The 22662-nt window shown below is 36.7% G+C and overlaps 1 protein-coding gene across 4 annotated transcripts in view; it reads left to right on the top strand.

The window, feature by feature from the left end:
• mid2 (midline 2) overlaps window positions 1-22662 on the top strand; it is a 164586-nt gene that overhangs the window by 41760 nt on the left and 100164 nt on the right. For all 4 annotated transcript variants that reach the window (XM_077236045.1, XM_077236040.1, XM_077236038.1 and 1 more), the window contains one exon: window positions 15756-15844. The gene's annotated coding sequence lies outside the window, so the exon portion shown is untranslated. The remainder of the gene's footprint in view (window positions 1-15755; window positions 15845-22662) is intronic.

Here is a 22662-nt window from a genome sequence, read left to right on the forward strand (position 1 = left end):
TTTAGTTATTTGATGCTTTAAAAACGTCAATGTGACGTCATGATTGACAGCTGTGACTGACAGCTTCTCTGAGCGAAGTAGTCTCTGAGGCACCAACAGACTTTTTGGGGGGATTTTGAAGTTGGATCTTCAACTTTAATTTTTACATTCCCATAACTGTTTATTACACACTGACATAATGAGTTGTTCTGCATAAACTTTACTAACCGTTTCTGCGGGAGAGATGGCGGGGCCGTGATACCGTGAAACCATATTGGGACATTGGCGGCTTTATTTTTCTACAATGGAAGAGAGTGAAAGTGCATCGTCCATCTTTTTTACAGTCTATGGTTTTGGTATAATAGCACCCTCTACCGTATAACAGTGTAAACATGGATTGCCGCTAATGGTGGGGAAGCATTGAGTCATGAATGATGGAAAATTCCAAAAAGAGATAAAGGGGTGGTAAAACACGGTTTCACTTTTCTAACTTTAGCTAGTGTGTAATGTTGCTGTTTGAGCATAAACAACATCTGCAAAGTTACAGCGCTCAAAGTTCAAAGCAAAAGGGAGATATTTGCTTTTAAAGAAATCAATTTCTAAGGACTACAGCAAACGGCCGGTAGGGACTACACGACATTCCTCCAGGGTTGCTGACGTCAGTAACCCCAATATTTACATAAACCCCTCCTCCGAGAATACTAAATAAGGGCGAGGCCATTTTTGCTTTGGAGAAGAGTTGTTGTGGTATAACGTTAGTAGGCTGTTGTTGCCGCAATGTCGTCGAAACGCTGTTATTTTTATCTGGATTGCAGGTTTACATTGTTCAGCCTTCCTAGGGTCGGGGGAGTTAGGGATCAATGGTTACAATTTATTTTTAACAAGGTCTCTCATAATTATACCCAAATTTTGCTCTCTGTGCTGCACATTTTACGGAGGAAAGCTTCCACAATCTTCGCGAGCTCAATGCATGATTCACACAAGGGCTTGTCCTGAAAGATGAAGCTGTTCCAACTTTAAGAACAGAAGCTGTTGTTTACGGGCCACAACCTGTAAGTATGATATATTTTTCGTCGATGTGTTTTCCTGTAATAGTTTGTATTGTTAATTGTACGTTGCAGCAAGGAAGTAAACAAATGACAACGCTGTTTGGCTCTGCAAACCAGCTTGTTAAATGCTCATTCAAACCTAACTTTACAAACTTTTTTAAATCTCAACAGCGAACTTGGAATTAGTGTTAATTATTCTTTGAATTAGAGCTTTTATGTTTATCTACATGCTTGTTTATCTACAGGCATGCTAAACATGGTTCTGTGTTTGATTTTGCTAACTTACTGTAGTAACGTTAAAGCCAATGTTTAGTGTTCGTTTTGGGTTAATAGTTCTGGCGACAGATATTTGGCTATACAGTCAGTAACGATCACTATAGATCCGCAGTCTTTACTCAAAATAAATCCCTTTGAGGACTGTAACGTTAGTATAATTTGTTAGAACGATTATATGAAATTCTTGTTTATGTATATGAAGCTTATTTTTTGTAATACTATAATAATTAGTACAATTTAATTAAAGCGTATCTAAAAAGAAATGAGACAGAAACAACAACAAAAAACAAACCTTTCTGAAACGACGTTTAACAGTCGTTCTTGAACAGGTTCTGCTCGATCATCTTCACTATCATTCTCTGGGTCCGATTGACGCCATTGTTTATAATACACCAAAACACAAACTGCCGGTAAAGGTAAGGCCGAAAAAACATGCACTAGGCGGTTAGCGAATCACAACACACTGGGCCAGCTAACCAATCTGAGCCCATTGCGCATTTTTGAGGGACTGGCTTAATAGAACCCGGAAACCATCAGACCGTTTTTACAAGGAGGGACAGAGCAGTGTAGAATAAAGGTAAAATATATGAAAAATAATGCAATTTTTTAAAAACGAAGCATGAACACATGTTACAGTGCACCCCACAAACACAATCAAGCCTTGGAAAAAATTTGTTTTACCACCCCTTTAATGAGATGGGTGTTTATAGCCTGTAACATGGTGGAGTGAGCGTTATTTTTTTCCTGTTCCCAGGCCCATCTGATTGGTCGGGGTCATGGGATCAGCTGCCATGGCTGATGGGGATTTACATTAGCTGTTCATTAGGCGAGCGCTCTGGCAGCAGCCATGCTGGAAAGTCCTGTAGCGCAGGTGTGAGACTAGGCTGAGCGCTCCACATCTACGGTCTGATTCGCTCTCTGCGCCTCAGCGTGGCCTCCACCCTAATTACGCTCCCTCCCTCTCTTCCTATTCATCCTGTCTCTTCCTCGAGCTCCATCTCCGGTGTGTCCCCGGCTCTGCTGAACAGCACTAAGTAGGCTGTGGCCCACAGGTGCACGCTGGCTCTCTGTGCTATTTTTACCTGCTCTTTCATCCACAGCGGGGGCAGCAAAAAGAGACCGCTCGCTGCTCAGTGTGCATCCAGATACGGCCGTTCGGATTTAAACAATACACACGGCAACTCGCCTGTATAAGAATCTTCCCTTTAGCTTCAGGTCTGGTCAGGTCTCAGAGCACATTACTGCTGAGTGTGTCTCTTTTGCTCTGTACCATGGCATGAAGTCAGACCTCCCAGAGAGTGAGAGATAACACTGCTGGGCTCTCAGAGCAGGGCCTCCCTCTGGCTCCTGACAGCCGCTTAGATCATTTCCCGTTCTTACTATGCTAGAACGTGTATGTTTGAGACTGTAACAGCCTCGCTTCTTACTAACGCAACTGATGCTTCTCATTATGCTTGAGAGCCCAATGAATCACTAAGGCGTACATCCACGTTTTACAAGTTGCATAAGGCAACATTTCGTACCGCAGATGGCTCTATTAGGTCTAATATCCAAGAGCAAATGTATGCCCTTCTTTATCATGATGAATGGCAAATAGGTGTTTTATCTAGGCAAAGACAGCTGCTGTTTGGTGCTTGTCTAAGCTATATATTAGTTTACCTGAATTTGCCTTCAGGTATCAATGCAATGATCTTACATTTGAATGGCTCTCTGTGGTATTTAGACTTGGTTTGAGCCAATGGATGTTCTGTTATATTTCAGAATTGTACAGCTTTTCGATGAACATTTGGCGTTTGGTGTGATTCACCAGTAACAAAACAAGGGGGAAAAAAATATTTTTTTTATATTTTAAGGCTTATGCAACTTTTTATTGAGAAAGACTGTAAAGAAGTGAATGGAAATCTTATGCAGTTGTAAAATTGTATTCAGTTGCAAACACATTAATCGTACAAGTATGCCAGTAAATGCACTTCAATACAGTAACTAAACACAATCTAGTTTTTAGACATTTGTTCACTTTGACTTTATTATTTGTTGGTTTAAATCAAGAGTTTACATGGTTGCACCTCCTGATGAATATCAGCTGTGCCACCTGACAACATTAATAGTGACAGGGAATATGCTGAATACTGTTTTTTTTTTTATTATTTCAGTTGCATATAAAAATAAAATAATAATAAAAGTGTATTAGTCAGCAATCTCTATTGAAGTAAACTATCAAAAACAGAACAAATCACATTCAGAATGTATAAACTGGAATATGCAGTATTGTTAGATACACTGTAATCCATTGTGATTAAATAACAACGAAGTCATGTTTAAATTGATATAAAAAGAATCATCAGCTTAAGTCAGTTATAAAATAGCAGTCAGTCCAAAATAGTTGTTATATCTAATAAAGTTTTAAATATGGATTTTTTCTTACACAAACACATCGCTTCAGTAGGCCTTTATTAACCCCCTGGAAACGTATGGATTACTTTTATGGTGGATGGGTGCATTTTTTGGGGCTTCAAAATCTCACCCCCCCATTCACTCCCATTATAAAGCTTGGAAGAGCCAGGATATTTTTAAATGTATCTCCGATTGTGGACGTCTGGAAGCAGATAGCCATATTCACCTAGGATGGCTTGAGGGTGAGTAAATCATGAGATCATTTTAATTTTTTGGTGAACTATCTCTTTAATCCTTTAATCCAGCCTTAAACCTACGCATGCCACTAAACGTGTCGCAACCCATAATCCACCTCAATAGCAGCACAAGTGTTTTGCAAAACAACATGAACAGGTACAACATGAACATGTTTGCAGTTGTGCCACCCTGACATTTGCGAATATACAAATTCCCAGACAAATGTTTTTTTAACTATCTCAACAGCTTTAAAACTACACTGATATGTATACAATTTGTTTATATAAAAAGCTTCAAACATAAGACTATGGCATAGTGTTTTATTTTTAATTTCTGATTGTTAAAACATAATTTTAAATAGTTTTCTTAGTCTGTTCATTTGTGCGGACGGTTGTGCCACCTGACATTTTGTTGGTTTAAGACAAGCGTGCCGCACAAGCCCTGAAAAGTGAAGCCAAAGCGTCTTGATCGCCCCCCGGTGACCGGTCCTAGTATAGCTCATAAACCCCACCTCCCCATGTTATTCAATGGGACGTGAGACCAACTAAACAATTAAAATACACTTCACATATCTTTTTTCCAAAGATAGTTTCTGTCATTTACTGTAGTTTTCATCACGCTGATATAATTTCAAGTGTTTGTTTTTAAAATAAGTTTGTTTTTAGTTAGTTATTTGATGCTATAAAACGGCGCTGTGACATACATGATTGACAGCTGTGATTGACAGGTTCTCTGAGCGAAGTAGTCACTGAAGCACCAACGGGCTTTTTTTTCGGGATCTTTGGAGGACTGCGGAGATTGGAGCTATAAATGTAATATCTAAATTTATATAATTAATTATTTCACACCAACATAATGGGTTGTTCTGCAGCAGAGGCGTGTGCTTGCGATTGATTCAGCCAGAGTGAGGGCGGGACGTTGATTTCGCGACTTTACTTCCTGCTCACAACTGCGCATGTCTGGTCCCGAAATCGCAACGGCGCAGACTCACATCCCAAGATGTCAGCGCCATATCGGTACAATGGCGGCTTCACTTCTCGTCAATGGAAGAGAACGAAGGGGCATCGTCCATCTTTTTTTACAGTCTATGGTTTAAGATAACAAAACATAAAATAGTATTTAATATTCAAATGTACTATTAATTCAATCTAAATAGGTTTTATAGTATAAAGTGAGACATGCCATGAATTTATCAAATTATTGTAAAAGGAATTGATGCACTTGGACACAAAAATATGCACTGCATTGACCCACATATTTTTTGTGAGTTTCAAATCTTATCAAGTTATTTTCAATTTAAATGTGACCACATGCAATGGGCTAAAACCGATGTTATCATTCAACGCATAGGCCATTCAGGGAGTCCCTGCGCAGTCCCACAGAATCCTAATGAGCAGAGGAGATTCCATGTTTGCTACATTTGATAACATACCATTGATCTTGGGACTTTCACTAACAAATAAATGTTGAGAATAGTTGCTTTTCACGAAATATCCTCTCTTCCAATCCTGTAGTAAACTTTACTTTATATTGGAAAGTAATGATTCTCTTTCTGTGGCAAATTGCAGTTAAGAGCCAATGATTTAAAAGTGCATTATGGATTCTCAGGCTGACTCGGCTGATAAACGCTGTCTCAGATGGTTCCTTCTGCTCTTCCCTCACAGACATTTGTCATCCCTGCGGTGCAGATACCTTCCTCTCCTGCCTAATGATCCCTTTGCAGGAGTGTTTTTCCCTGGCACCTCTATAGCTGTCAGGGATTTAGGGAAAGCATTCCTCCCGGTCCGATTTGCTGAGAATACTCAGAGTAACCAGAAGCATCCGATACATTTTTTTCTACAACCCAATTGTGAGTGGCTGGGTGCTGTCAGTAAGCTCTTTGTGATATATTGTGAATGTGAGCAAAGAATGGGTGCTTGCTGTACGGAATGGGTACCGTACATCTTGTCCTCTCAGCATTCTGCTGATCATTGTAGTGACGCTGCTTTTCTCATCCTGGCTCATCAGACACTGCAGTCTGCATTCAGGATTCTCTGTGGGGAATATGGCAAACCAACACTTCACAATGCCTTCTGTCTTATAGTGCAGTAATACTAGGCTTAGAATGTGCATGCACAAATAATATCAATTCAAAATGCTAAAATTTAGTCTACTTCACTTTCCCGAGCCACACAATCTGTAATTTTTAGATCCTCTTGCAAATTTGCAAGCCGGAGTAGAGCATAAAAATTTTAAATGATTTGAAAATGCACATGCAAATGCTTGTATTTCTCCTCTCCAGAATATTATGTATCCTTCACTGTAAAAAAAAAAAACTGGCAGCTGTGGTTGCCAGAAATTCACAGTAAAAAAAATATACTGTGACAATATTTCAGTTTACGTATAACTGTGTAGTTCATTAAGTTATATAATGTTAAAATACCTACTTTACCAAAATCTGTCTTTTAACCTTAAAATGTACCAATAACACCACAATAATACAGTTCATAAGCTAATATGTTCATAATACATATGGATAATTCCCACTTCACGCTGACTGAGTTGTTTACTTTTTACCATAATGAATTACTTTAAGTTAGTGCTAGATGATATAGATCTTACAATTTGCATATTTAAATATCCAGTATCAGCCAATACTGGAACGTAAACGTAAAACCGATAATTGATGCGGTGCCGATGTGTTGTGCCTGCCCTGCACTGTACATCAATAGAAGTGATTGGGACACTTTATAAAGATAATGAGCTGCTTACTATTTTGCTGTTAAGTTTTGCATATTTTGGTGTTATGTCTCAACATTGTGGCACAGGTACATGTCCTTGCCCTATCGACAAACAGTTGGCATGCAGCTTCTTTGAATTCATCATAAGTCTTCATACCTTAGTAACCAATCTGGTCTTATTGGTGGACACCAGCCAAACTCCAATCATGAGTATTACTCACAATATATTGAACTGCACTGAAATGACTGGTGTGAGTTTTTAAAGGGGTCATGAACTGAGAAATACATTTTTCCTTGAGCTTTTGACATGTAAGAGGCCTTCAAACTAAAATAACTGAAAACTTCCTCGTTAGTCCAAAAACAGCTTTTATTGTAACCAAGCCAGAGAACGACTCATTGTGGAATGTGCCTAGATAGGTGAAAGACCGTCTCTGCAGAAGAAAAGCAGTGGCTAATTCATCATCACAACTTTGACCCTGCCTACTGGCGTGTTATTGAGATGACGAGGAGAGAAGAGTGAAAGGGGATCACTGGACTAAAAATAACATTACCTTCCAAAGGATCCTAATGCTAGGAATGTGGTTATTTATTTTCAACAATATGAATATCTCAGTTGAGCATTGTTTATTTATTTGTATTTGGTACATTTCACTGTGGATTCGTTGGTCGCAATTTCGGCACAGGCTTTGCAAACAAACTTTTACGATATACTATACGATAAGGTAACGGTGTTAATTCGAATGCCTGATATGTGGCCAGTGATTTGTGATTTGTAATGATTCATGATACAGTCAGAGAGGTTCTTTGTCTCAAAATCGTTTATTGCTGTTTATGTGTCAGTGAATCAAACTAAAGGATCAACTTCACAATCTGTTATTTAAACTGTGAATACACTATATATAGAAAGCAATCAAAGGCTCCCTTTACAATCGCTGGAGCTGTCAATCAAACAGCACAAGTTTATTCGTGACTGAGTCTGGACTCTCGCCAAAACTCGCCTTATAATAAACAATCTTATATTTACATTGTATTTGCACTGTTAGTTATGATGAAATCATTCGTTAGTGCGCAGAAATCGAGTTACAATGACGAGACGATCGCTGCATTCATGCATTCAACATGTCTGTGATCGGCTACAATTCTCATCGCAACCTTTCATGCCAGGATCTAAATATAATGCTGTAGATCTAAATATAATGCTATAATCAACACTTTTCACGATTAGTTAACCTTGAGAGCTGTAATAGTAAAAACATGCTAAAAGTTTTCGAGAGAGTTAAACCTGTAATACTTATTCATAAGTATTAGCTATTAATTGCCATTTCATATGCAAAGATGTCAGCCAGTCACAGCAGTGGGCTTTTACACTGAAGTCTCACAGCAGACCCACAGCAGTCCCTTCAAACAGCGTATAAATCAGAGGGCTAAAATCAGGATAGGAAAAATGCCTTTTAAATCTAAATTATGACCATTTTTATGTAAAAATCATACTAATATTATAAATGCACCATAGGATATGTTATAAAACATTAAAACAATACCGCTCATGAGCCCTTTAATGAGATTAAGGCTATGAAGAATAATATTTCCATTCTGACACATTCAGACTTATACTTCTCAACAGAAACCTGAAAAACACAAGCTGAAATATGCACAATAAGAGGCTGCAGGAATGAGCTGTACCTTTCCTCTCTATGATGTGTGCCGTGAGAAACCTGACGCTTGCCTGGGTTGAGACAGATGAAAGTGGGTGTGAGAGAACCAGCCTTCAAAGGGCTCAATGTGGAACTCTCAGGGCTCTTTGAAAAGCTGTCCCTAAAATGGTGCAAGCAGTCCTGTCTTCTCTAAAGCAAGTTTGCAGAAGTGGAACACAATGTTAAATTTCATTAAAGCGCTTGGGATGAAAAACTTGTTTGGCCCTGGGTGTGTTCTTTCTGGTCCTACTTTTGATGGTTTTGTCACCCGCGCGTCTAGACAAACTGGAAAGGAGAGGAAAATAAACCCAACACAATTGATTTTGATGACTTTCTGACCCACTGAACATTGGGCCAAACTATCACTTTGTCACACTTTGTCAAACTTTGTCAATGCCACAGTGCTAGTGCTGAGTTTGGACTTCTGGATGCAATAAATACACATTTGTACCAACACAGTATGTCAAAAGACTGACACCAACCATCATTAAACTTTTATACTTTGCTCCCAAAATGTCAAAATGATGGATTGCTGCAGCCCATCCTAAGGGCTCAATTGCAATCAGCCTGCCATTCTCTTGCTGGAGCTTCTGAAATGAATTAAAATCTCAGAATTGATACACTGATACATATTATTTGCTGTCTAATTGTCTCATTACAACCCATATTGTTAAACCTCACATATTTTCAGCTGTCAGCAGCCAAAAGAAGTGTTAATTTTGAGTATGTCAGAGTTTGGGGTCAAGAGTTTTTTTTTTTTTTTTTTAAATGTTCTGCAGATATACTGGATGGATATTGATTTATCAAAAAACGCATTTGTTTGGGGGGTTTGTTGTGTAGCTGTGTTTAATCATAACATCTCACATTTTGGTCTGTTTTCTTCAATCAGCCAAAGCAACACTTTTATCTATTCTTCTGCTTTTCATCCTTCACAGAATGTCTAAAGCTTGGCTTTTTTCTTTTCTTTTTATTAGCTGATTGATAATACCACGAGGCAGTGAAATTTCCTTGTATTTATTTCTTATGAGACTGTGAGAGCATGCTCTTTTTTTCTAATGCACAATAAATAGTGAGACATCATTGCTTAACTGAATTGAAATGAGACTGGGTTTTTGCAGCACAAATACAGGCTTTCTGTGTCTAATGGCACTCCTCCAGACTATCAATATCATCTCTGTTCCAATGCACATGGCCAAGATATCTCATACTTCACAGCTTGCAAACAGAGGATGCCTCACAGACATGGAGTAACATGAATTTCTGTGATGTTCATTTTTGTATATGTGTATACAATGACCATGTTTATCTGTCTGGGTCTTCCGGACCTAGAAGAGAGATAAGGAAGAACAACAACTCACTAACCAAATGTCCGTTTTTGTGTATTTACTTGCACAGTTAATAGAGTTGTTTTAGTTTAGTTTGTTGTTGTTGGACTTTGAGTTTGAGTATATGATATAATTTCATTAGGATCACAAAATATATTTTAATCTGTCAGTGTTTTTGTTTATTTATTTATTATTATCATTCAGTGGGGTTAAATCTTGTTTTAATTGTATGATAGAAACAGTAAAAACATTCTTCAAAAATGTGCATTTTTAGGCATTTTTATGTTTGCCTCCCCTTCTTTTGGCCAATAATCATTGTATTTTAAGAACTTTGTTTTGTTGAGCCAAGAAAAAAAAGAAAAAAAAATGGATTTAAAATCCAAACAAGAGAATCAACAGTCTAACAAACTGGATCAGCAGTTAAAGGGATAGTTCACACAAAAAATGTAGTTCTTCGGCTAGACACAAAAGAAGATATTTTGAAGAATGTCGGTAACCAAACAGTTGGTGGGACTCATTGACTTCCATGGTATATTTTTCCATACTATGGAAGTCCATCAACTGTTTGGTTACCCATATTTTTAAAAATATCTTCTTTTTGGAACAACTTGAGGGTGAGTAAATGATGACGTAATTTTCACTACCCCTTAAATTGATCATGAATTGAGAAATTTAATTTTCCTTGAGCTTTTGACATATAAGAGGTCATCATACTATGAGAATATCCTGTAAGTTTCAGAACTGAAAACGTCCTTGTTAGTCCAAAAACAGCTTTTATTTTTCAGCTACAATTCTCATCACTGCAACCTTTCATGCCATGCTCTAAATATAATGCCATAGATCTAAATATAGTACTATAATCAACACTTTTCACGATAAGTTAACCTTGAGAGCTGTAATAGTAAAAACATGCTAAACGTTTTCGAGAGAGTTAAATATGTAATACTTAGCTATTTCATTTGCAAAGATGTTAGCCAATCACAGAACTACTGAAGTCTCACAGCAGACACGTCCCTTCAAGAGCGTTCAAATCAGAGGGCTAAAATCAGGGTAGGAAATATTTCTAAATTATGACCATTTTTGATGTAAAGATCATACTAACATTATAGGTCCACGTTATAAAATAATACAATAATACAGTTCCTGACCCCTTTAAGACTTCCTTGTTTTTCAGAAATTTAGTTATATGACTACGGGCGAACATTGCATTGATTTAATTAATATTCATGAGCCATGCTGATCAGGTTTATAATATGTCCCTCCACACTTTTCAGATCATTCTTACACCCTTGGTGGTAAGAGAATGATTTAACAAATTAGGATTTGTGCTGGGTTCTGTTTTTATTAGAAACAGGCGTCTGACATAAGTCTTGGTTCTTTCTTGTGAAAGCTCAAGAAAGATTTTCTTTGTGTACTTTGTGACTTTTACTTAATCATCTCTTGACTCATCCCCAGAGAACATGCCCAGTGGCCACTGTTGCTTTACCCAGTTAGGAGGAGGTAAAGGGGGGCATTGCTCATTAGTCTGAGCACCATTGGCTGTAATTAAAATTAGCCCCAGAACAATGCTCATTCTTCCATGCTGTATTATTTCATCATTTGATTAATCATTAAATAAGCTTAATACAGTATTTGTCGTCTGCATTTTCACGTGAGAGGAGACGGTTGTTCTGGCTAGGAATGAGTGGTTTCAGTTTGGGTTCCTGTAAACTGTCTAGACTCTGCTAATGTGGCACCGATTTTCTTTCCAAAATGTATGCATTTTCGCATTTTGAAGGAATAGTTCACCCAAAAATGATTCATTATTTCCTCACCCTCATGCTGTTCTTTTTTAAATGGAATGCAAAATGTATTGAATCTTGAATTTAAATGTATAAGTTAATTGTAATCAGTACCACATGCCAAGGCACCATATTTTTATTTTATTTATATTTATTTTAATGTTGTATAGAACAGATCTGAAGATTCATTTTTTTTAAAGAATGAATTGAAATAAAACCAATGACACAGTAGGCCTACTATATTTAATTTGTGTCATTGTATGAAAAAAACCCTCTGAAGATTATTCCTTTTTTTATTTAAGAATGAATTGAAATAAAAACCAATCACATGATACTGTAATTTTTAAATTTATTATTATTATTATTATTATTATTATTATTATTATTATTATTATTATTTTAATACCCGTGTATGGAAAAGATCTGATTATTCTTCAGTTTCTTCTTTTATGTTCAAAGTACCTGCTTCTTGGAATATCATGAGGGTGAGTAAATAGTGAAGAATTTTTATTTTCAGGGAAATGGTCCCTTTAATTCAGAAGTGTAAAGATGCTTTAGGTAAGGCTGAATCACACATGTAAAAAAGATTTAGAGTTCAGTCTGAAGCACTTGTATCAGATGAGTCTGACTAATTCTGCGGTTAAATGGTGCGCGGTGTCTGTTAATGCCATTGCCTTTAAGTGCAGCCTCATGAGTAATGATGTCACTGTACCAGCAGTGGCTGCTTTTATGATTGACTCGGAGTGTTTGGAGGACTTGTTCTTTCCATTGCTTCTGCTTTCACAGCACATGGCCAGCACACTTCCTCTGTCTGTTTATTCTGCTGTTTTATTCCAAGTACATGTGCTGCTTTCACGCTCCACTCACTCCGTTTTAGTTTCTTGTTTTCCCCTGGAGAAACAAATGCCTCCAGTTGTCTGTTGCGTTTTTAGAATTTCGATCTCCAATCTCATCAGTTGAAGAATGGGCGGCCCAACCCGAGTGTGACCCAGATTTTTGCCACTGGCCTCCGTAATCATATGAAATGACATAAACTGTTATGATATAAGCAAAATCGGTTGGAGTTTCCAATGTACTGAATTCATGTATGTCCAAAAGATCAGTAATATAAAAAGCGAAAGGAGTCCCAGGTGCAGTCACACATTGCAGCTTATTCTGGCCATGAACCGCACACTTAAACAGGAAGAGAACTGACATACAACGACCAGCCACAGTTTGTTTTGTTTTTATATGATGTTTGTTTTTTAGATAGATTGGTGTAAAAAAAATCATTTAAATAATAAAGCAGTCTATGCATCAAATGGTCAAAGCGAGCCACCAGCTTGTGGGTGTTCTTTGGCCAGATGAACATGAGACTATGCTGGGTGTGATTTTAACGTACAGAAATATGTGTATAATCGACCCCCCCTCCCAGAGATTAGCATAAATAAGCAAAGGGTGCGTCTCAATCAGCTCCCTGTCTTCTAAGGTTTGAATCAGTATATTGTGTATGAATTCGGGCACTGGGAAGGACACTACACATTGGGACATTGATGACTCCATTTCTGTTGAGATGACAACATCCTCATTGTACAACATCACTGCTGGTATTTATGAAAAACAGTACATTATGATTAATACTATGCTCGTTACACATACGTGCAACATTTCAGCCATAAATACATTATGAATGTTAGCTAGATTATGTTCATTTCATGTCTAGCGTTGTGTTTTTATGCTGGAATGGTTTATATTTTATAAAACATCTATCACGTGTCAATATGTGTAGAGAGTTGGCTCACTTGATTTATGTTTCATGCTTCAGAACTTCTGTTAAGGGAACAGTGAGCATCAATGCTCCCTGGTTTTCATGGTGCAATGTGGGACTTTTTAGGGAGGGAACGTCTCAGTGCACTAGTAGGATTTTGCGATTGAGGTTAAAATGGCTGAATCCCTGATCAGTGCCCTGACTACTGAAATAAGAAGCTGATTGAGACGCACTTTGTCTTTATAAAAGCCTTTAGCCAGCATTGTTTCTATGGCAATGATCACACGTTTATCCTGTTAAAGCAATTGCTCAGTATTGATTGAGGTGATTTCAATAGAAGAAAGGTGAATTTAGGGAACCTCACTTATTCATTTTGTGATTTACTGCCCCTAAGTAGATGAACATAAATGTTTGTTTCTATAAACAAAGAAAAAACTTTACCCCTGCCCTTTTTGCTCTTACCCTCTTTACGTGTTTGTTTTTGACCTGCTGTATCAATTCATACTTTGGGACACATGTAGGATTTTTAAATACCCCTTTGGCATGAGCTGTATTGAAAACAAAGATTGCATTGACATACATAACTCTTCCTTACCTCCTTCTTTCCTTCACGAAACATTTATTATTATTATCAATTATTACATTTTGAAATATACTAAAACAAGTAATTTTAAATTGTATTATTTCATAGAGCTGTACAATCAATCTTTAAATGTTTGAGACCTCGATTCAAACATCCACGCAATCTTATTCCTATATGACAGCAATTCTACTTGCTGTCTATTAAATCCTTGACAAGTACGATCACAGCGATTCAAATTTGCGCTCCAGCTCAGCCAGAGAGAGCAGTTATCATGTATAGGTATCAAACAGCTTAAAAAATTTCAATCACATGGTATCATTATTTCTGTGTTACAATAATTCAAATTATCACAGAAGTAACGGGATAAAAGCCTATAGTTCAGATATATACTGTAAACACTGATGTCTACGGTGACGATCAAAATAGAGTTAGGGTACTCTCTCACACTGGTAGTTTAGTTCGAAATAGGGCATGGGAAATTGTTAACGTGAAAGCTGTCTCTTTAAAAGAGTTAATTTGCAAGCAGCAGAAAGCCATGTTTATGCCACATATGTGACATACAGTACAGTAGATACAAGTGCCGTTGCATCACTCTGCTGCACATGAAATCATCAAATTAATAAAATAAAATAAAAACACCATATATTGACCCACCATTATATTGACAATTCTGTCTTCTATCATGCGGTGTTCACGTTTGTGAAGTTTCGATAGAATTAAGTGTGAGAAAACAGACCACCACAGGGGTACCGGGAACAATCACACTCAGATTCAGACCGCAGCCAACTTGCCAAGTAAGAAAACCCTCTAAATCATCTATTGAAAGTAATATTGTATTACATCATTACACCAGTAGATGGCAAAACGTGACTTTTTATAAAATGTATTTGTCACGGAATTCGTTCAAAAGATTTGTTCAAAAACTTTGAGTGAGTCATTGAATCATTCATTCAAACTGATTTTTTTAAAGGTACACTGTTATTTTTTTCTACTGAATTTACACAATTATAGAATGAGCAAGTACATCATGAATCCATCTTTTCTTTTGTCTTATTACTACGGTACACCTATAATAAGCGTTTATATTCTGGCAAACGCAGTGGAGTATCGCAGTGGGACTCGTCTTATATATTAACAGAGAGAAGTAGCTCCGGCTACAATGTTCTTCCGCAAGACGCATGCAGTTTTGTTTATTAACCGCTAGAGTGCCAAAGGTTTATATAGAAATAGATTGATTTTTTTTTTAAACAGACTGCAACAATTAACATTTTGTCAGAACAGATAGTAAATGATTTTGTTTAGTTGTCAATTCATAATCATGGGAAAATCATAATCTGTATTTTAAACAAGCAATCATGCATCTCAATTTATCCAGAGTCGTGCAGTTCTATTACATTAAATTACTGCTTTTACTGTATTTTGATCAAACAAATGCAGGCTTGGTAAGTATATGAAATCGGTAACACTTTACATTAAGGTTTCATTTGTTAAAATTAGGTAACTACATTAGTTTACATGAACTAGAATGAACAATATACAGCAGTTAGCCTATTAATCTTAGTTAATGCTTATTTCTACATTTACTAATACATTTTTAAAATCAAAAGTTGGATCTGTTAACAATAGACTGCACTGTGAACTAACACAAACAAACAAAACATGCAAGTGCTAAAACAAAACTAAAACATTTGTATTTTTATTCAATTTGACAACGGTTAATAAATGCTGTAACTATACATTGCTCATAGTTAGTTCATATCAACTAATATGCATTCTGCACTCTGTTACTTCCTTGTAAATCCTTTGTACAAACTAATGTTAACAAACAAGGCCTTATTTTAAAATTTTACCAAAAAAAATGTATACTGACGCCAGTCTTTTGGAAGGGTAGTGTGTATACATGATACTTGTTTGTGCTGCACACTTACATTTGTGTTATCCTTATCCTCTGTTTATCTCTGATCTTGTAGGAGTACGACGTAATGAGATTAGTCTGAACCTCGTTTACCAGTTTTGATTCATACCAGGCCCTGCTGTCTTGACTGAATCACAGACGCAAGTAAGTTTAAACACCACACTTACTATTAACCAATAATTCCAGAATTACCATGTAACCCACCCAGATTCACCCAGACAGATGTATGCCTGCGAGGGCTGCTGATTTGTGTGTCGAGGTCATCAGTAGGCCAAGGGGCTGCCTGCCGAATTACTTTGAAGCCGCTCTGGTTTGCCCCGTTAATGATCTGTCATTTTAAATGGTCCACGCGTGAGAATTCATCTCGCATGCCTCACCAGCAGCAATTCCCTCACTGGCTATTTCCATTCACAGCATGGTGAGACCGCATTATGCCTCCTAATGACTTGTGTGAGGTCTGGCGGTTTACAATGATAGCAGAGGTGCCTGAGATTAGTTCTGTATTGATTTTGCCTTAAGAAGATAAGATACACTAACATGTTTAAATGGAGTTTAATCCTAAATAACCAAGGCTCGTCTATTAATTTTTAATGGTAATAGTTTCTCTAAAAGCAGTCATTACTAATTAACCTAGTCTAGACAAACAGGTGCTTTGTTTATAATTGATTAGAGATTCATAAACTTATTCAGACTAAACAAAACACTTCTAAATCACATTATATGCAGACTGTCCACGCTAACATTTCTCATGTTTGATGTGAGTGCTGATTATGCAATCATACATTCATGATCATTTCAGCTGTTGTGGACCTTCTCTCTGAAGTAAATGCTTTTTTTTTTTTTTTTTTTTCACGGATATCATGTGTTAGTGGATTGCTCTTTGTTATATAAAACTTTTTGATCATCATAAAGCCAGCTGGTGATTCCAGTTCAGGGATTAGAAATGGTTCAAGGAACAAAAACAACTTGAATATTTTGCATAACAAAATACATTGTTATTTAAATTAGGTTAAAAACTAGTAACCAGTATTTTGTTCTGATATCTTTTCATGAAAACAAAGACCAAAGACATTTTCTCAGTAAACTTTCAGAATTACACTTCCTGTCATAGCACAATGTGTACTCTGTAAAAACATTTAATTGTGGTGTTAAAAAAAACAGTCGGCCATATTTTTTTAAGAAATGAATGCTCTTTATTTAACAAAATCACATCATAATGTTAGAAAATGTTATTTTCAACTTTATTCATCAAAAAATCCTAAAAAATGTTAATAATAAGAAAAGTTTCCTGAGCACCAAATCAGCGTATTAGAACGATTTCTAAAGGATCAAAATTCAGCTTTGCCATCACAGGAATAAATTGCATTTCAAAATATATTCAAATAGAAAACAGTTAGGCCTGGTTTCACGGACAGAGTTTAGATTAATCCAGGATTAGACCTTAGTTAAATTAGGACCTTTAAGTAGCTTTTTTAAACATGCCTGAGAAAAAAATATATTACTTGTGTGAATCTTGAGACAAAACAGTGGCACACATGTACAAACATATTGACAGCATTATGTTTATTAATGTTTGATGTTAAAAAGTGGTTATGTTTAACTTTATATATTTTGTGTAGGCCTGTGTGTGCGTGCTTGCGGACGTGCGGGCGTGTTTAATGTATTGTAAACATTGTAAGGAACACTTAATATTAATGCAATTAATGTCCTATAACTAATTGAATCCAATTTTCTGTGACCTAATCTAAAGAACTATTTACTCCTAATAACCATAAATAACTATTTTCTACTGGTTTAAAATACTCTACATTGCTTATATGGATAATAAGTTGTTAACAAAGCATAAAAACACTCTTGTCTAACTCTTTATGTATGAGCTAATAATTAAACAATAATATTTGGTCACACTTTATTTTAGGATCCAATTCTCACTTTTAACTACGACTTTTGCCTCAATAAACTCCTAATTACTGCTTATTAATAGTTAGTAAGGTAGTTGTTAAGTTCAGGTATTGGGTAGGATTAAGAGAAGTCGAATATGGTCATACAGAATAAGGCAATTATATGTGCTTTATAAGTACTAATAAACAGCCAATATTCTAGTTAGTAACAGGTAATAACAGGTAAGTAGCAGGGCAACTAATATGCATCTAGTTAATAGTGAGAATCGGACCCTAAACTAAAGTGTTACATAATATTGCTATTAATTACAGTGGCAATGTATGAAGAAATCACTTCGTATATAGCCTCACAATGCAGAAACAACAATATATAAACTATGAATTAACTGTTAACTAATAGTTTGCAATTGATTTGTAAGTATTTTTTTACTGTATACTTATTATAAAATGTTACCCATTCTTCTACACACAAACTGACCACCAACCGCATCGTTCAGTCACCATTTTATTTTTAACATCAATTGTCACAGAATAGTGGATCTATAGTGCATCTAACCTGCATTACAAAATTGATAAGATAAAGGTATCTCAGTAGAAAGGATGTAACCTTTGGATTCAGATTTGCCTTGGTTCTGTCCATATCACGGCTGCTGCGGCTTCATTTTTCATCTTTTGGATGCATCCAACATGACCGCAACACAAAGGCTGTCATGTCCGTACACATGTGTACGGACATGTGTGAGGCACACACTGCCAACTTGTTTTTACAGGCTCTGAGATCACCTGGATTTGTGTGTGAGAGGAATGTAACACATGGTTAAGTCCGGTAGACCATTCATTACTTATTTTACAACTTGAATCATATTTTATTTCCTATTACTTTCCACATTTCTGTACAGGCCATGAAATCAAGCAAGCTTTCCCATCCCCATAAAACAAATCGCTGCCTTCAGCAATCATCTGCTCTCTAACAGCCAGCGCTGAGATAGCCCTTAGCACAACTTGTTGCGCATAAAGTCGCTAGTGATCCTATTCTTTCTGACAGCTAATGACAGACACTCAGTTCAGGACCACATGTGGAGCTAGTAGCTCATGCAGAGCGTTTCACTGGGCTCTAAAAGATACCGTCTTTTACTGGCCCGGCGTTTTGTCTTTGACTGTAATTTCTTTTTCGTAAATGTATTAATGGTGTACATCTAAATTAAACGGAAGCCTAGCAAGTCTTCAGATCAATTAAACCCCTCAGCAATCATGAATGTGGCACTAGTGACAGACACAAGCTGTATATACCTAATTATTGTATTTTAAAATCATTAATAGTGTTTCTGCTGCTTTATTGGCTGGATTATTTGTTTTACTGCTATTCTGTAAATTACTTTTAAAGCACAGGCAATAGTGCTATTACCCACTTTTAATTAAGGTCCTCTTTCCATCTGTATTGCGGATTCAGGAAATGCCTCCAATCTCATTGAGAACTTGATATGAGTTTATACAGGGCTATACAGAGCAGTAAGGAGGGCCCCATGGTCTCCTGTAATATATTGAACATTGCCCTTGTGAATTCTGCTCTTGAATACATAACCCAGGTAAAAGTACATAGTCTTGGAAGTATTATTAAGAATTGGATTATGAATTAAGAATTATTGAATAAGTGTTCATTTCTTAAAAAAATTGTACATGTGAGCAATATTACACGGGTAACAAAACAATATGGCTGTATATCAGAACAGCTGTAATTCGGCCGTAGGCACGAGGCCACAGGGAATCCAGCGTGCTGATATACAGCCAAATCGCATGGCTATGAGTGTGATATTGCGGTTATACAACAGTATGACGGCACAAGTGAGTAAATAAATGATAAACAACAACAGTGTCTTTGAAAGCCCTCTTTTGTGCAGAACTACTTCCTTCTGCCACGGATTCAAATCTTAAGTTGACAGTTTAACAGTTGAGCCTTAAGGCCAATTTATACTTCTGCGTCGAGTGTACGCCGCAATGTACGTCGCAGGCTACGCACGTAGGCGACGCCACCGTGAGCATTTATACTTCTGCGTTATGTCTGTGTTGCTCTGCAGTTACAGCGCTGAAACGCTAGTTGGCGGGGGAGGGTTTTAATGTTCCACTGTGTTTAGATTCCTCGCGGCTGCTTTGAGTTTAGGCTACTACAAGCAATGGCGACTGAAAGAGAGCGGATCATGTTGGAGTTGGAGCTTATCGCTCGGTCACTTGGTCAATTTACATGTTTCTTAACTGAATTTTCACTGGACTTCTGAATTTAAAAATTGTGGGCGGTGCAGAAGAACATGCCGAAAATGCATAGGAGGAAACGAGATGCTACCAAGCCGACCAATCACAGATCTTGCGGTCCGCGTTGTCGTTGCGTGTATTTACATTTTTGAGGAGGTGCACGTCAGGGCATGGCGAAGGGTACGGCGTATGGTACACATCTCTGCGTATGCTACGCCGTACCTACTGCGCGCACCCAACGCAGAAGTATAAATTGGCCTTTAGCCTCTGTTACTAATTCTAAAATGTTACTTTAGAACTAGTAATGAAGGAATGTTGAGTCGCTTCATTGAAGCTTATTGTATTATGTGTAAGGGATAATGTACATACAGCCGGTTGTTGTCTCAGAATAAATGCCGACAGGGTGATCAGGACCCAGGAAAAGGGGTTTATTCTGAGATAACAACCGGATGTACATTATCCTGCTTATTACACAGCTACTTGCTACGTAAGTAAATAATTAGACACAAAATATTAATCTCAGTTGAAATATTTTATTAGGTCTTTAACGCAAAGCTTCCTCGGAGAGAGCAGATGGTAGCGCGTCATATACATATATATGTATATATATATATATATACTGTATATGCATGTATGCATTATGTTTCTAGAATGTTATATGTTTGGCAACAGTTCTTCTAACCCTAATTGATAGAGTGTGCAGCTTTTCATTTCTTAAACAACCATAGGCAGATGCATCATGTATTCCAGGACGCCATATTCCAGGATGACAATGTCAAGATTCATCAGGCTCAGACTGTGAAAGAATGGTTGGGAAGGGGGCATTTACACACATGAATTGGCTCCTCTCAATCCAGACCTTAAATTCATTGAAAGTAGATATATAGTAGATATAGGCCTATATGTGATGTAGATATATGATATAAGTAGATATATGGAAGCAGTATGCAGAAAACTTTTTTGTTGTCGTTTTCTTTTTACATATTACCATACAACACTCCAGACATGAGTTGAGATCCCAATGGTAGGACAGCATGGCCTTTATCTCAGTGAGATCCACAACAGGGTGTCTACTCACACTTTAACATCTTAGACATTGTGACATTTGTGGCTCTATTGCTATTTGCTAATTTATTTTAAGACAAAGACAGGACATTAACTTTAGATAGCCATGCAGCTATAAACGCCAAATAAGCTCCTACGTTCCTGTAATGCATTATAGCCACATTCTGCAATCGTCATCTTAAAATCTCTGTAAGCTTTTGCATCACCTGAATCTGACTCATTCGATTTTAAACATTGTCATGTAATGAATAGTTGCATGGTTGCTTCCGATTTTTAAATAAATAAAGACAGTGCAAATGTTAAAGTTATATGGTGTGAGTCACAAGTATGTGAATGAGGTTATGCAGGCTGAAGAATCCCTCTGGGACGGGGGGAGGGTATAACTGACATTTGTGGGAGTTTAATTTGGTTAGTCAGTGTGAAAGCATCTGTGTATGATAGTGATGGGGTCTGCGTATTAGAGCTCCACATTTCTGTCAGAAACAATATGTCTTTGTTCGACTGAAAGTAGCAATGAAAACAACAGTGATAATATAGCCCGCCTGCTGTAGTTCTGCAGCCTGGCCAAGACATCAGCTCAGCCATTGTTTAATAACCAAGACACATGGCAACATATAGAATATAAAAATATACTGTGCTGCATTTATGCTTAACTATTTCTATATGCTTAACTATTTATTTATTTTTTTGCAAGGATGTTGTCATTTTCTAGAGTATTTTGCATTCACAATGTGTTATTCCGTTATAGTTAAAGGTTGTTGTTTTTGAAAAAAAAATTGCATACACATCTAAATGAAGTGCTTGCTTAGAAGAAAAATCAAAGTGGGTCTATTGCCATCTCTCTCTACATTAGTGTGGGAGTTACAGTGAAATAAAGTCTGACGAAGCTGCGGTGCAGACAATATAACCGTTTTTTACAAGACAAGCACTTAACATCGTGTCAAGAACAGTACACACTACTTGTAAATACAAAACTATGCAGAAATTAATTGTCCTTAATTTATTGAAAATACTTTTTTAATATAAATTGAATATAAAATATAGAGTACTAGATGTGTGTCATATTGTGCATGTTGATTTTATTTAACTCAATAATTTACTTCATATAAAAAATTATAATATTAGCATAATTCTTTATTTATTTGTTTTAATTTAAGCAAATGCATTACAGAAAATGTCATGCTTCTTCTAGAAGATATAGTCCTTGACATAACAGAATGTTGCAGTGGAACAGAAATAATAATCCACAATGGTAAACAGGCATTTTATTCCATAGCTGTTAGGTGAAGAGTTTTAGCAAAACTGGAGTTCTGTATTATTTACAAATCAGAGGCCTTTACCACTACTATCTGTTCTATAAAACACAGTAATACCTAGGCTATATGTTAAGCCTGGTCTATAATCATATGCATAAAGCAGGACTATGGCATGTTCACTCGTGATCAATGACATACATTTAATTTCTATGCTGCATTTTAATTTTACACACTGGACCTGTGTGAATTTTCTATGGAAGCTTGTTCCTGCCACAGAATAAAATATTTTGAAAGATAATTGTGACTTTGTATCTCACAATTGCAAGTTAACATATAAAAATATAAAGTCAGAATTGCGTGATATAAAGTCACAATTGTGTGTTATAAAGTCAGAGTTGCGAGAAACTCACAATTGCGAGTTATAAAGTCCAATTAAGGAAAAAAAGACTGACATTTTTCCTCAAAATTGCGAGTTTATATCACACAATTCTGA

The sequence above is a fragment of the Siphateles boraxobius genome, unplaced genomic scaffold, assembly GCF_051911475.1.
Source record: "Siphateles boraxobius isolate OS27281-9 unplaced genomic scaffold, OSU_SipBor_1 2, whole genome shotgun sequence".
Lineage (NCBI taxonomy): Eukaryota > Metazoa > Chordata > Actinopteri > Cypriniformes > Leuciscidae > Siphateles > Siphateles boraxobius.